Source organism: Euprymna scolopes, chromosome 19 (genome assembly GCF_053919585.1).
Source record: "Euprymna scolopes isolate OS-2025 chromosome 19, ASM5391958v1, whole genome shotgun sequence".
NCBI lineage: Eukaryota > Metazoa > Mollusca > Cephalopoda > Sepiida > Sepiolidae > Euprymna > Euprymna scolopes.
The window spans coordinates 98924329-98939170 of record NC_136500.1 but is presented as its reverse complement, the minus strand read 5'-3'; positions in this window follow the sequence as shown (position 1 = coordinate 98939170).

The window sequence follows — 14842 nt, the reverse complement described above, 5'->3', positions numbered from 1 at the left end:
GCACCAACCAAGAACTTTACAAAGAAAAGCAATGGAACGGGATATTCCAAAGATAGTAACCATAAATATAGTACACAATATAACAAGCCTCTTCCTAGATATAACTGTAAGAGATGTGCAGAAAAGCATTGGGAATCAGACTGTCCTTATAAGAAGAAACAATGCTACATTTGTAAGAAGGTGGGACACAAAAGCGATTGCTGCAGATATAAAGATTACACCAGAAAGAGAGTACAGCAAACAAAATCAAATACAAAATTAGACAAAGATCGGCGAAAATACGTAAAAGTGGAAATATTTAAAACATCAATAAAGTTACAACTCGACTCCGGCTCCGATGTTTCTATAATAAACCTGAATACGTGGAAAAAGTTGGGAAAACCGGTCATGATGAAAACTAGTAAAGCAGCCCGGACGGTAACTGGTGGGGGTATAAAATTTGAAGGAGAAGTTGTCCTCCCGATAAAATTGAAAGGGATTTCGAAGAAAGTAAAAATATTCGTACTAAAAAATAGTGAAAATTTGTTTGGAATAGATTTAATTGAGAAATTCGGACTATGGGATAAGCCAATCAATACATTCTGTAAAAAATTAGAATGTTCTTCTCCAACAACAGAAAATATAAAAGACGATTTAAAAGAATTATTTCCTGAGGCATTCACGACTAACTTAGGTCGCTGCAATAAATTCAAGGCCTCGTTTGAACTTAAAGAAAACGCCAGCCCAATTTTTAGAAAAAAGCGAAATGTTCCGTTCGCTGGGTTGGAAAAGATTGATAAAGAATTAAATAGATTGGAACAGACGGGAATTCTATCAAAAATAGAACACAGCGAGTGGGCAGCCCCCACCGTATACTTAAAGAAAAAGAATGACGAAGTTAGAGTGTGCGCAGACTTTTCGACCGGGGTCAACTCCCTATTAAAAGATCACCATTACCCCCTACCAAGCCCAGAGGAAATATTCACGAAGTTGAATGGGGGTAATATCTTCTCCAAGATAGACTTGAGCGACGCGTATTTGCAAATACCGGCCGAGGAGAATTGCTCAAAAATACTATGCATCAATACGCATAAGGGATTATACAAATACAACCGATTGCCTTTTGGCATCAAAGTAGCGCCTGCCATCTTTCATCAAACGATGGACACCATGCTAAGTGGTATTGAGTGCGCATGTGCATACCTGGACGACATTGTTGTCAGGAGCAAATCCCTAGAAGAACATAAGGAACATTTGAAACAAGTATTTACTCGAATACAAGAATTCGGCTTTAAAGTAAAAGAAAGTAAATGTGACTTTTGTATGAGCGAGATTAAGTATCTTGGACACATAATAAACAAACATGGACGACGTCCAGACCCAGACAGATCTGCGGCAATAAAAAATATGCCAGCACCCGATAATGTAACAACCTTGCAGAGTTTCTTTGGACTCGCAAATTATTACCAATCTTTTATTGAAGGAATGCATAACTTGCGAGCCCCCTTAAATAATCTGCTTAAAAAGGATACACCGTGGAACTGGACGCAAGAATGTCAAACCGCTTTTGACAAAATAAAGAGCGCACTAACATCCGAATTATTCTTAACGCACTTTGACACAAAGTTAAAAATAGTCGTCGCTAGTGACGCTAGCTCCTACGGCTTAGGAGCATGCATTCAACATATTATGCCGGATGGGTCTAGAAAACCAATAGCGCACGCTTCGAGAACGCTGATACCAGCCGAAAGGGCATATTCACAAATCGAAAAAGAAGCGTTGAGCATAATCTTTGCCGTGACTAAATTTCACCGATATGTATATGGTAGACAATTCTTACTTGAAACTGACCATAAACCGTTAGTCACGATCTATGGATCAAAAAAAGGATTGCCGGTATACACCGCAAATAGATTGCTGCGCTGGGGTACAATACTACTTAATTACGATTTCCAGCTACAACATCTAGCATCAAAAAAGATTTGCCATGCGGATGGACTGTCAAGACTGATACCACAGAAATACAATCTGGAAGAATCAGTCATTGCAGCAATTCGGACAAATGTTGAAGTAAAAAATATGGTAGCAAACATCATTAAGGAACTACCCGTAACTTTGTCGGACATTAAAAGGGAAGCCGAGAAAGACGAATACATAAAGGACACAAAAGAGAAAATTATAACGGACACAAAGGTGCAGGAAGTTTTCTCCATATGTGATGATGTGTTACTGTACAGCGAGAGAGTGGTAATACCCAAAACATTGAAGAATAGGATGTTAAGAGATTTCCACACAGGGCATCCGGGGATAAATCGAATGAAGTCCTTAATGAGAAGCTACGTGTACTGGCGTAACATGGACACTGACATAGCGACAACAATTGATAAATGTAAAGGATGCCAGTTAGCGGCAAAATCTCCACCTATAGTACACAAACCTTGGCCGAAAACCGACCAACCATGGTCGAGAATCCACATGGACTTCGCTGGTCCAGTAGGTGAAAACTATTATTTAATTGTAGTGGATAGTTTCACAAAATGGCCGGAGGTAATGCCTTGCAGGAATCCAACAACGAACAACTCAATAGGGTTCCTGTTATGATTCAATTTGTTGTTAAGAGTTATCCCCCTTGGGATTGACATTCATAATAAAAGCGCCCTCTGTTTCATTTTCCCGCTTGATCCTTTCAAGAGCGTACGTGTATTTTACAGTTAATAAAACCTTTCTAAAAGGCAATTCTTTACTTACTGATACTACTCACTTCAATTTTATTAACTGTAAAAAAAAAAATAATAATGGATCGAATCTTACGTCCCGACAGATTCGAGGTGGAACCTACATGCCCTAATTCCGAAAAATCCTATAGGCATTGGAAATTAACCCTCCAGAATTATATCCGCTCACATAATAACGGATTAATCGAAAACACTTCAGATAATTTCTTTGCCTTGATCAATTGTATTTCAGCCTCTGTTTTCGATTTAATAAGCGATAAAACCGACTACGATAGTGCATTAAGAACATTGGACGCCGCTTATGTAAAACCTGAAAATATTGTTTATAATAGATATCGATTGATGACGACGAAGCAACAAACAACACAAAATATAGATGCCTTCATACTACAATTGGAAATGCTTGCCAAAACATGTAACTTCGAAGCGGTTTCTGCTGAAGAAAACAAAAATCAATACATTCGGGAAGCTTTCATCGGTGGAATTTCTTCGTCCATCCGACAACGACTGTTAGAAAAACCCATCCTGACTTTACAAGACACATATGCCATGGCCAGATCTCTTGAACAAGCAGAAAAGCATTCGATAAGCTACGCAAATAACTTTACTGTAGCAGCTACAAATAATCCTTCGGGCTACAATCGTATAGCTGTGACTAAAGAAAATATGCATCCAAAAGGGGTTTGTTTTTTCTGTGGAAAATCACGTCATCCTCGATATTTATGTCCTGCACGAAACGCCGAATGTAAAAAATGCAAAAAAAATGGTCATTGGGCTAAAGTGTGTAAATCTTCTATTTCTAACACTCATACTGCTGTTCTTTATGACGACTCTGACTACCCCTCACCTTCTCTATCCTGACTAGGAACTAACTCCAAAGATGTCACATTCACTCAATGCCAAATTAACGGGCACTTCGTGAACGCTATGGTGGACTCCGGCAGTGTAAAAACATTCATTAATGAAAATACTGCTAAAAAAGTTAAACTCTTCACAATACCTAAAAACAAAACTATAGCTCTGGCTGCTTCCGATCAACATGCTAAAATAACTGGCGAAGCTGTCGTGGATTTAATACTGAAAGATAAAACCCATTCTGGAATAACAATTGAAATCATTGAAAACCTTTTCATTGATTTAATAATCGGAAAAGATATTTTAAAAAAATATAAAAAAGTAACACTTAAATTCGACGGTCCTAGAGACAAACTTATAATTGGAGCTATAAACACGAATAATCTTTTTCCTACCATAAACGTTCCACCCCCTCCTCTCTTTTCTAATCTTTCTCCTCATACTACTCCTATTGCGACAAAATCCCGACGTTACACTTTTGCCGCCAACAAATTCATAAAAGAAGAGACTGCTAGAATGTTGAAAGAAGGCATAATTGAACCTTCGATATCTCCGTGGCGAGCGCAAGTTCTTGTAACTTCGAATGAGAATCATAAGAAAAGAATGGTAGTCGACTACAGCGATACCATTAATAGATTCACGGAACTAGACGCTTACCCAATGCCTAATATCAATAAGATGGTAGACGACATCGCTCAATATAACATCTTCTCTACTCTCGACCTAAAATCTGCTTATCACCAAATACCTATAAATCATGCTGATCGTAAATTCACTGCGTTTGAAGTAAGTGGCACACTTTTTCAATTTACTCGTCTTCCTTTTGGCGTCACCAATGGAGTAAGTGCTTTCCAGAGGAGCATAGACTATATTATAGAAAAAGAAAATCTAACCGATACCTTTGTGTATGTTGATAACGTAACTATATGCGGAAAAAATCAAGAAGAACACGATTACAATCTTCAAAAATTCTACAAAATTGCTAAACAATATAACATCACTTTAAATGAAAATAAAAGCATAATTTCTTCTAGTTCTATTACTCTACTCGGCTACACCATAGAAAATAATCAAATAGCTCCCGATTATCAAAGACTAAAACCATTACTCGAAATGCCACCTCCGCTGAATCTTAAATCTCAAAAAAGAATAGTTGGAATGTTTTCCTATTACTGCAAATTCATTAAAAAATTTTCTGATAAAATTTTATTACTAAATCAAAACAAAGAATTTCCACTACCTCCATCTGTATTAAAATCTTTTCAAACATTGAAAAATGATCTAAAAGACGCCACTTTAATAACGGTAGATCCAAATAAAGAATTTGAAGTAGAAACGGACGCTAGTAACTATTGCATTGCTGCAACACTAAATCAAGAAGGTCGTCCTATTGCATTTTTTCAAGAACTCTCAATACTAACGAAATTAAGCACCATGCAGTAGAAAAAGAGGCAGCCGCTATTGTAGAAGCTCTCCGTAAGTGGCGACATTTTCTACTCGGCAGGCACTTTAAAGTCATCACAGATCAGAAGAGCATCAGCTTCATATTCGACAATAAAAGAAAATCAAAAATTAAGAATGACAAAATATGTCGTTGGCGTATAGAATTATCCCAATACAATTTCACTATAGTTTATCGACCTGGACCTGAAAATATTGCTGCTGACACATTCTCTCGCATCTCTGCTCTTACTTACAATCTACAAGATCTTCGTGATTTACATAAACAATTATGTCATCCTGGTGTTTCAAGATTAAGCCATTTTATAAGAACGAGGAACCTCCCTTTTACTTTGGATCAAATTAAGAATATTACTGACTCTTGCTCATCCTGTCAATTACTGAAACCCAAATTCGCCAATACCAATGGAGGGACTCTCATTCAAGCCATATTACCTTTTCAACGATTAAATCTTGATTTTAAAGGCCCTCTACCTACTTCTATACATGGCAACAAATATCTACTTACTCTAATTGATGAGTATTCCCGTTTTCCTTTCGCTTTTCCTTGCAGAGATATGACAAGCAAAACCATTATCCACTGTCTAAACAAACTCTTTTCAATTTTTGGTTTGCCTGACATGATACATACTGACCGTGCTTCTGATTTCTTAGCAAGAGAAATAAAGGATTTTTTACACAAAAAAGGAATTGCTACTTCTAAAACAAGTAGATATCATCCTGAAGGTAATGGACAGATTGAAAAACTCAACGGTACCTTATGGAAGGCCATTCAAACAACATTACATTCTAATCAAATGAAACTACCTTATTGGGAAGACATACTACCGGACGCACTTCATTCAATTAGATCATTACTTTGTACTGCCACTAATATGACTCCCCATGATAGACTATTTAAATATAGTCGTAAATCTGCTTCCGGAATTTCAATTCCTTCTTGGGTTAAACCAGGCCCAATATATATTAGAAACCACACTAAAACAAGTAAACATGACCCTCCTGTAACGCCTGCCACCCTAATAGATGTCAACCCCCACTACGCTTATGTTCAACCACCTTCTGGTACTGAAACCACTGTCAACGTTCGAGACTTAGCTCCAAACTCATCAAATGAAGAAAACTCTAATAATAATCCTACTACTTCAGAGACTTTATTTGAACCTTCTACTAATGAAAACATTGGTCATGAGGAAGACAAAAATCAATCGTCTGATCTTGAAGAAAATCAGATTTCACTAAAAAATAATACTGAAAATCAGCATTCCTGCCAATCTGTGCGGAGGTCGTCCCGAGTTCGACAATTCCCTAGTAAATATAAGGATTTTGTGACTAAATACTGAAAAAACTGCAGTTTGGGTTCATATGTTATTTGTAAATAAAATGATTCTTATGTGATTGTAAAAAAAAAAAAAAAAAAAAAAATTGTCGATAATTAATTACCCCTTACTTGAATACTTTAGGACGGGGAAAATGTTATGATTTAATTTGTTGTTAAGAGTTATCCCCCTTGGGATTGACATTCATAATAAAAGTGCCCTCTGTTTCATTTTCCCGCTCGATCCTTTCAAGAGCGTACGTGTATTTTACAGTTAATAAAACCTTTCTAAAAGGCAATTCTTTACTTACTGATACTACTCACTTCAGGAACTACACGAGTTGTTTGCAAGATTCGGTGTACCAGACACACTGGTCACTGACAACGGAACGCAGTTCACATCCGCAGAGTTTAAGGAATTTTGCGACACGTTCCGAGTGAAGCACATCACGACTCCGCCGTATCATCCAAGGTCAAACGGCCTCGCGGAAAGGTTCGTGGACACGCTTAAACGAGCGTTAAAGAAATCCATTGGAACACCAACAGAAAAAGCTTTGCAACAATTCTTGCAAGTATATAGGATTACACCATCAAACATATCACCAGCTGATCTAATGTTCGCCAGAAAGGTAAAATCAGCGTTTGACAAACTATTGCCAAGGCAGGCAATTATCCGAAACACTACACACACGAGAAGAAAGAAATATAACTCGGGAGATTGAGTATATTTTAAGTGCTACAGAAATAACACATCTTACTGGGAATGTGGAGTAGTGGATAAACGCATTGGTGATTGTACATACATGATTAAAGGTCCACAGAATATACATAAAAGGCACCTAAATCAGATAAAAAAACGTCATATCCAAGATGATGATGATACGACAACAGTCGAAGAGGAGGACACCATAGATATCATATACGAATCTTTTAATTTGGAACCGCCTCAAAATGCACCTGAACCCCGAAGATCAGGTAGGAAAAGAAAAGTGAATGAACCATTAATGGTAAACCCAAAAAGAAAAAGATATTGAAATCTGTGTGACTTCAAATCTTGGGAGGGGGGTGTTGTGGTGGCAACCACTTATTTGCATATGCGAATAACATAACACTATAAATGGCAAGCCTAGGTTGGCCTTGGTGTGTCTTACTCAAATGCCACCAGATGTGACGCCGAAGAGCGTACATGTCCTCCCACCAAGACTCTCTGACTCGACACCGTCATTTGTACATATTGTAAATATACCTTTTCTTTAATACACTTATTATTGCGTTATCTTGTTGTTTGCGTCTTCATTGTATTTCCTTACTAATTATTGTTCAACCTTGCAACCACAACAATTTTATACATATATTTTAATTCATTTTTATAATTATATACCAATATTTTAATTCATTTTAATAATTATATACGAATATTTTAATTCATTTTAATAATTATATACGAATATTTTAATTCATTTTTATAATTATATACGAATATTTTAATTCATTTTTATAATTATATACGCATATTTTAATTCATTTTTATAATTATATACGAATATTTTAATTTATTTTTATAATTATATACGAATATTTTAATTCATTTTTATAATTATATACGCATATTTTAATTTATTTGTATAATTATATACGAATATTTTAATTCATTTTTATAATTATATACGCATATTTTAATTCATTTTTATAACTATATACGAATATTTTATTCATTTTTATAATTTTATACATATATTTTAATTCATTTTTAATTATATACGAATATTTCAATTCATTTTTATAATTATATACGACTATTTTAATTCATTTTTATAATGATATACGAATATTTTAATTTATTTTTATAATTATCTACGAATATTTTAATTAATTTTTTAAATTATATACGAATATTTTAATTTATTTTTATAATGATATACGAATATTTTAATTTATTTTTATAATGATATACGAATATTTTAATTTATGTTTATCATGATATACAAATATTTTAATTCATTTTTATTATGATATACGAATATTTTAATGTTAACATTATTTTATTAATTATTAACAACGGATAGTGATGTTATATACTCTTATGCTGAATTTTTCCTGTGCTTTTCCAGACATTATATATATATATATATATATATATATATATATATATATATATATATATATATGCTAACTGTAATCGCTTGGCCACGCGTTGCAATTGCTGAATTTTTTGACGCACGTATTAGATTGATTTCTATCACAAAGATACACGCACACGCACACACACTCGCACACACTCGCACACACTCTCACATGATCACACACGCACACGCCAGCCACATGACCAAAGAGGCAAACACACAAAGCACACACACGCGCATACACATAATACAGAACACATTCATACGCACACACAGAGACTTGAACATGCATAAACACACGCGCACACGCACTCACGCACACACACATTTCGCAAGTAGTCAGGAATAGACAGTTTAAATGATTCGAAATCACACATAATAACTCTTAAAGTATATTATCTGTCAATTTCTGGTCATTATTAAATTTTAGAGTTAGGCAATATAGGTCACTGTGTAAGTTTTCGACAAAGTCCGTATCTCATCTATATTATTCCATTGATCCGTTTTATCAATTTGATTAGTGTAAAAAAAAATTCTAGTTCCTCCAAATCCTGGTGTCGCTTATTCCGTTTTTAAGGATGTTATTTAATCGTACAAAAAATAAATGTAAGAGTCAAGCAATAAATGTAAGAGTCAAGCAATATAGGTAGCCGTATAAGTTTTCGATAAAATCCGAGTCTCTGTTATATTATTAGCGAATAATATACATAATCCGTTGGAATATTTTTATTTAGCGTAAAAAGAAAGAATTTTAGTCAAATATTCAGGAATAGCCAGTTTTACGGTTTTCAAAGCATGAAGCGACATTTGCAGTAAATAAACTGTCAGTTTTTGGTTCGTACACATGCCGGGTGTCGGCTAAAATTATCGTTTAATCTGTTTCATTTTTATTTAGCGTGACTAAAGAAAGAATTTTGGTAAATCGTACAAAAAATAATAAATGTTAGAGTCAAGCAATATAGGTAACCTTGTAAGTTTTCTGTAAAATCCGGATCTCGGCTAGATTATTCTCTTAATCCGTTGCAATATGTTTATTTAACATTAAAAGAAAGACGTTCAGACAAATATTCAGGTATTGACAGTTTAAAGGCTTCCATAGATTATATAAATAGCCAATTGCAGTAAATCAACAGTCAGTGTTCGTCAAAATGCCGAGTCTCGGTGATATTAATCACTTAATCTATTTTATTTTTTTATGTAGCATAGCTAAAAATAGAATTTTAGGAAATCGAAGTTAAAAAAATACATGTTAGCATCAAGCAATGTAAGCCACTGTGTATGTTTTTGAAAAAGCATACATAAGAGGATTTTTGTTTTATATAAAAAATGTCAGTTTCTGGTTCGTAAAATGCCGGGTCTCGGCTATAATAATTTCTTAATCCGTTTTATTTCTTTTACTTTACGTAACAAAAGAAAGAATAGAAGACAATCGCACTTTAAAAAGAAAAGATTTATGTAGCCAATAAAAAAGATGAAATAATTGATTATCAGCATATGCCGATGTGTCGAAAACAGTATTTAATCAGTGACACCATTCATTTATTGATTGTGGACTATTATCCTCATCTTTTCTTAGTTGTTCTTTCACGACGTTTCGACCAACCGCGACGGGATAGGAACTCCGAATCTAACTGCATTCCTAGCAATTACTGCCATTCTGTAGTTGTTATTGTCTCACCACGTTTTGGCCAAGTAAGACTCTGGCCAGCTTTGGGTAGGATTGAAACCACTATCTTCAGACAATTCTCACCTGGAGCCGTAGAGATTCAACGTCTCTATCAGCAGCTTACTTGGCCAAAACATCGTTACAGTAAATAAATTTGAAAATATCTTTCGATTAAAGCATTTTTCTTTTTGGGATTCACTCTTTTTACATGTCGTTGTCGTACCTTGGAATAAGCGCCTCCAGATAAATTCAATGTGTAAAGTATGGTTTTCTTAAATTATTAGGTGTTTGATGTGTTTTTTATTAAATTGTTAGATAAAAGTACAGAATAGTGAAAACAAAAGCCTGTCCGTGTTTGACACAATTAGCATTAAAAATCTTTTGCATAACAACATTTAATTTTTTTTACATAACTACTGTTAATTTTTTTTTTACATAACTAGCTTTGAAATAAATACGGCTTAATGTTTTACGGTCCTGATGTTTTTTTTATATCAGGATTGACTATTTGTATTATTTGTAGTTTTCGGACGTTTATTGTTATTTTTAGTGTTATTTTCAAAACAATGTGCAAATAACACTGAAGAGTATAACATACGGCATGCAGCTTTCCAAATCAAATACATACACATCAATACATCACTTATTACATTATACATTTTCATTGAATATTACATGCATTAACAACACAATAAACGTATTCAGTCCTTAATGAGGAAGCATAAACAAAAAGACAACAATTTTTACAACTGGCAACACAGAACGTCCACATAACGTCCACATAATTCAGTAAGAAAGTTCAATTATATCACCAGTCGAAACCGACAAAAATAAAAGCTCTTCATGGTACAATATACATACAGCAAAAAATTCAATTTTCCTCCCATTTCCACTCTTAAAAGTCCAACTGAGAGAAAAGTAAAAGTGTGTTTAACACTGAAAAAAGTTCAAAAGTTCAACAAGGAACACATTCTATTTCACAAGCAGAAACACTTAACTAAAACGTGCAACGTTTGGACAGTCGTGCTTGTAAGTTTTTGTTATTACCTTTTTGAATGGCATATTACAAACATTTCCAAAACAAAATTGATACTCATTTACAAATATTAATAGTAATATGTATTTTAAATAAATTATAGAAGAGCAAGATCATAAACTTATTTTTCGAAATTTTTATAGCATAAATATTTAATTGAATATATTCTTTGTAAATCTAACGTTATCGAAAAGGAACACCATAAAGTTGTAAAGAATGCAATTAAAATTAATTGCGAGCATTTAGAATGATTTTCTCAGACGATGAAATTCATATTTTCTTCTAATGAAAGTATTAATTAAATTACCCCCGGCACCAGTGGAGTATGGAAAACCAAATAAAAGTAAAGGTTTTCTTTGCAAGGTTCTTGTGAAAATCAAAAGCCTTCTTAATTGGATATAATTTGCTTCACCCATTTCCAATATTTTATTCGCCTACAGATATTTGATTCGTTCGTGCATAAACATTGCACATTATTTGAATATTAATAATTGTATAGGATAATATTAGCTATAGTGTAACTTGTAAGATAAAATTTCACATTTTTAATAATTTTTTCGAATTACAGTCGAAAGGTTGCATAAAGCAGTCTTTCGACAATATTATCCTGATTTTAAATTTTTCTTTAAGTTTTCATTAATTTTTCCTTCATTGATTTTAATTAATTTCTCTTCATTCATTTTTCGTTTATAAATTTTCTTTGTTCAATAATTTATCCAATCGTATCCATTCATTCGTCTTTAATTTCATTCATTTGTTTTCATTAAGTATATTCATTTATTTTACATTTCCTAATGTTGTTCGCTTGTTTTCATCCATGCGTTTTCATTCAGTATATTATTTATTTTACATTTCTTGATGATGTTCGTTCGTTTTCATTCTTTGGTTTTCATTTAGTATATAAATTTATTTTATATTTCCTTCTGTCGTTCGTTTGTTTTCATTCAGTATATTTACATTTCTTGATGTTGTTCGGTTGTTTTCCTTCATTGGTTTTCATTCAGTATATTATTTATTTTAGCTTTCTTTCTGTCTTTCGTTTGTTTTCATTCAGTATATTCATTTATTTTACATTTCATGATGTTGTTCGGTTGTTTCATTCATTTGTTTTCATTCAGTATATTATTTATTTCACATTTCTTGATGATGTTCGTTCGTTTTCATTCATTGGTTTTCATTCAGTATATTAATTTATTTTATCTTTCTTTCTATCTTTTGTTTGTTTTCATTCAGTATATCCATTTATTTTACATTTCATGATGTTGTTCGGTTGTTTTCATTCATTTGTTTTCATTCAGTATATTATTTTACATTTCTTGATGATGTTCCTTTGTTTTCATTCCTTGGTTTTCATTCAGTATATAAATTTATTCTACATTTCTTGATGTTGTTCGTTTGTTTTCATTTATTTGCTTTAATTACGTATATTAATTTATTATAATTTCTTGATGTTGTTCGTTTGTTATCATTCATTTTTTTCCTTAAGTATATTGTAATATTGGTAGAGAGGCTAGAATATATCGGTTGATAAATTAAGAAATAATCATAACGCAATGAGAAATAGTTTTTTTATCCCTTAAGGAACGCTTAAGGCGAACGGTAAATTTAAATTCAAATATAAATATGAAAGCATGCATCCCCCTCGCCTTCGTGAATTTAAATTCAATTAAGAAATAATAAGTAATAATAACAAATAAATAAACGCACTAGCGTTCGAGGCGTACATACACACCCCTCCCTCCCTCTAAAAATGCAATGCGCGAGAGAGCTCACTGTCAGCGAAGCTGATGAAAAAGTAAAGAGGGAGAAAGAAAAAGTGAAATCGACGCGGACGAATAAAGTAAGCAGTTTTTGAACTGAGCGTTTTGTCAACGGTGAAAAACGATAGCGTCCGTATGAATAAAAATAGAGAGGCGAGAAAAGAAATAAAAATAAAAAGAAAAAGACACTGGGGAGAGCAGTGAACGGTGTCAAATGACCGGATGTTTTGTTTACGTTTGAGCGAATAATGAATAAAAAAAACTCGCCATAAGACCGTAGTGCTCAGGAATGCCCAAAGCGCAGCGTAAACAGATTTCCCTGCAATAAACAGGAGTTGAATTCTTTCGGCTGAGAATGGATACCATAGAAAGTGCACGGTAAAGATATTAAAGATGAATAAGAAGAGGGTTGCAACGAACAAATATATGGTTATGTCGACGGGCGTCCCCATCAAAGAAGAAACCAAACAGGAAAAACCTCGCGAGTGATGAACTTTGCGGAGACATTATGAAATACGAAAGTCCAATTGGATAAAGTTAAGTGACTATTATTATTTCCCCATCCGGATATCTTCACTACTTGTCCTTGGCCGAACTGTCATACCATAATGGAAATGGTATATACATTTTATCTTATATTATTTTTTGTCACCTTGTTTTCTTTTCTTTCTTTTGTGATGTTTTTTATCATCCGACCCCACCCCCAACCTATTGCGGTGTGATATTTAATTTAAGGATGTTGAATAAAATTCGTGTTTTAAGATTCTAGCGTTGTGGCATTCTTGCTTTGAGTTTGAATCGTTCGGAACAAAATGTGCTAATGAGAACCTCAGACAACGTGTCAAATAGATTACAAATCGTGGCCGACACTTTACTTGTCATTATTTTATTTTTATTTTTATATTGTGTTACGGACAACATAGGGTGAAGCGCTGACTTAGAGTCATAAGATTCTTACCGGGGGACATCCACCCCAACTCAGCTTCATACCGGTCCGTAACATAAATTGGGGGCTCGCCGTTGGATTTTTCATTGGCTCATAAAAAAAATCCCTGAACGATTCACAAGGCAAGATGGCAAGCATAGAACGTTTTCTAAAAGACCCATCCCCAGATAGCCTTAGTAAACTCAAGAAAGACGAAAAGTAGGGAAATGGTTAGATTTAGAAGTAAAGGGAACGATGAGAAAAACTACACTAGTTAGAATTATCACGGAACATATGATAGATAATGGGGTGTTTGAGCCGGAAACGCTGGAGGAATTGCCAGCTGAAATGGCAATTATGACTCCAGCCGAAGTAGAATTAGAGAAGGCAAAAATATTAGCTAGGATGGAGATAGAGAAAGCCAGGATTGAACAAGAAACGCGGATGAGTGAGCTAAACATAAGACGCCAAACAAACGAGAATAGACTGAATAGCTTCGACGTGACGAAACACGTAAGGCTGATCCCTAAATTCGTCGAAACTGAAGTGAACGAGTCCTTCGCCCACTTTGAAAGGACAGCTCTTAATATGGGCTGGCAGAAGGAATGCTGGACCATGCTACTAAAAACAACGCTATATGGGAAAGCAAAAAGGTCGTACGCGGCGCTCCCAGCAGAGGACTGCGCAGATTATGAAACCGTCAAGGCAGCGATTTTAAAGGCGTATGAACTAGTCCCAAGAGCATATCAACAAAAATTCAGGGGGTTAAGGGTACGCGAAGGCCAGACCTATATAGAGTTTGCAAATCGAAAAGAAGCACTCATCAACCGTTGGTGTAGCTCTAAAGGTGTGGAGGGAGATTTTGAAATAATTGAAACAGCTCCTATTAATAGAATAATTTCTAAACTGCGTCCCCTGAAGACATGAGGCTACACCTGGCCGAGAAAGAGGTAACGACAGTACTCGACATGGCTAAATTAGCGG